Source organism: Cydia strobilella, chromosome 13 (assembly GCF_947568885.1).
Source record: "Cydia strobilella chromosome 13, ilCydStro3.1, whole genome shotgun sequence".
In the NCBI taxonomy this organism is placed as follows: Eukaryota; Metazoa; Arthropoda; class Insecta; order Lepidoptera; family Tortricidae; genus Cydia; species Cydia strobilella.
The window spans coordinates 11,098,101-11,100,730 of NC_086053.1; the positions used below are offsets into that span (position 1 = coordinate 11,098,101).

At 33.2% G+C, this 2,630-nt stretch overlaps 1 long non-coding RNA gene across 1 annotated transcript; it reads right to left on the bottom strand.

The window, feature by feature from the left end:
- Nucleotides 1-1,694: 1,694 nt before the first annotated feature.
- LOC134746379 (uncharacterized) lies at nt 1,695-2,127 on the bottom strand. Its single transcript, XR_010128232.1, has 2 exons — nt 2,094-2,127; nt 1,695-2,056 (listed from the first exon to the last, which is right to left on the bottom strand). It is a non-coding gene; the product is annotated as an uncharacterized LOC134746379 (long non-coding RNA).
- Between the last annotated feature and the right edge of the window lie 503 nt (nt 2,128-2,630).

A 2,630-nucleotide genomic window follows, 5' to 3' on the forward strand; every position in this document is an offset into this window, starting at 1 on the left:
CAGCAGCAACAGTCGGAAGCAATGCTGCGCTGCAATGCTGTTGCAATTCTAATTTTACTTTGAAGTGGGCACCACGACACTAATGCACAATTGCACATACACCTAGACAATACCTAACCAATAATAGCTTAACCACTTTTTGGTGAAGTTAAAAATTGTGAGTATTTTGAAAGAATTAGGGCCGGTTGCACCAAACTGTCTGGCACCGTTAAAGCGTTCGCTAAATTTTATTGTATTGGAAAGTTCCATAGTAAAAACCTAAAAACGTCGCGGCACGCCCGGTGACGTTGATCAGTCTGTCAAATGGTGCATTTACTTCCAGTTATGGTCAAATGATTTTCTTATTTGTAGTAAACTCATGCCTCAGCCAAATACCGGGCTTCTTTTGCATGTAACTGGAAAACAATAAAGTGGATTTTAAGATTTTAGGCGTCTCATCTGTCTTTAGTCAACAAAAAATAGGATCAATATTAATACAAGAATTAGGAAAACATACGAATAGCATGTCATAAAGCATAATAATATTTCAAGATCAAAACGCCAGTATTTCGGCTTTATCTATCTGTATAGGATTTCAAAACGTTTAAGTATGCGCCCTCCATACCAGTGGCCAGGGGTTCTCAAACCATACTCCCTTCTGAACTAAAATATTTAATTTTGAACTGAGTTGAAATTTGATTTACAGTACATATGGTGCTACTTTCTCGCACTAGATAAAGATAAGATAAAGATAAAGATTCTTTATTTGCAAGAATACTTAATTCTAAAATACAGATGTTGTTTTTTTAAAATATGGTGTACAGTATTCAGTCGCATAACGACATGCAAATTTTCAAAAAAAAAAAAAAATATTTTATCTAATAGTATAATTAATAGATTAAAATTCCAATATTAAAATTCATAATAAGTAATTGATTGATTAATTAATAATAAGAACACTTAACTTAAATAAATACATTTGTCAACCATTAATTCTTAGGTACTACTGCAAATTACATTCCAAATATTCCTTAACGCTATAGAAACAGTGCTCTAACAGAAAACTATTTAGTTTTTTCTTGTATTCCATAGCGTTTAGTTGTTTTATACTGTTGGGCAAATTGTTGTATAGAACTATGCACATATTGTACGCATTCCTCTTATATATATCCAAGTTGCACCGGGGTTGATAAAGTAGATTTTGGTATTGAGTTCTCTGGCTTGAGAAGAATTCAGATCTCATTTTAAACAAATCTGGACGGTTTTTTACAAGTAAACATGCTTTTTTAATATACATGCACGGCAGCGGTAATATTTTTAATTTCTGAAATAGTGGTCGGCAGCTATCAGTTACCCAGGCTCTCATTATTGCACGGACACATTTTTTTTGCAATAGAAATGCTCTTTCGACATCTACCGAATTTCCCCACAGTAATAGCCCATAATTTAGCACTGACGATACCACGCCGTGATAGGCTGTGACAGCTGCCTCAAAGTTGACAGTATATCTTAATTTTCTTAATGCAAAGACGAACCTATCTAATCTACTACACACCGCATTTACATGTTCTTTCCAGTTTAGATGCTGGTCAATGAATAATCCTAAAAATTTAATATTTTCACATTTTGATATAGATAAATTATTGTAATTGATATTTAATTGAATTGGAATACTATTATATGAGTAGAATTGAATAAAAAATGTCTTTGCCATATTGATATTTAAATTATTTTTACATGTCCAATTGTTAATGTCAACCAATGCATTATTTACGATAGTCTCGTATGTATCAACTTTCTCACCCCTTATTAATAAAGTTGTGTCATCTGCAAATAGTATACACTTATGCGAGATTGCCCGTGGTAGATCATTGATGTATACTAAAAACAATAGGGGACCTAAGTTGCTCCCTTGAGGAACACCTAGTTGTACCTCACGAAAATCTGAACGATATTTGGCTTTAACAAAACTCTTACCTACTTTTTCTATTTTTACTACTTCAGTACATTGTTTTCTTTGTGACAAGTAGCTTTTTATCCAATCAAGTGCAACTCCTCTAATCCCATAGCATTCAAGCTTTGCAAGGAGTTTGTCGTGTTCAACACAGTCAAACGCCTTACTTAAGTCTAAAAATATTGACAATATTGGAATTTTGCTGTTCAGGCTTTCAGATACATATTTAACTAAATCAAAGCAAGCCAATTCAGTTGAATGTCCTCTTCTAAAGCCATATTGTTCTGCCTGCAATAGACCGTTTTTTTCTAAAAATCCCGTTAACCTTTCATACATTGCTTTCTCAATTATTTTGGAAATAACTGGAACAATTGTTATGGGCCTATAGTTATTGGGATCCTTACGGTCTCCTTTTTTAAATAAGGGCTTCACCACGGACAGCTTCAACTGCTCGGGAAAAACCGCTTGATCAAACGAAAGGTTTATAATATGAGCTATAGGCTGACATATCCATGGGGCAATCAACTTAAGAATATATGTTGTAATATCATCATATCCAGAGCTCCTACTATTTTTAAGTGACATTATGATTTTAAAAACTTCTTTGGCATCAACAGGTCTTAAGAATATTGAAGAAGAGTAATTATCAATAGTATTTGTTACATTCCTTACATTATTGCTATTTACATTAGATTTC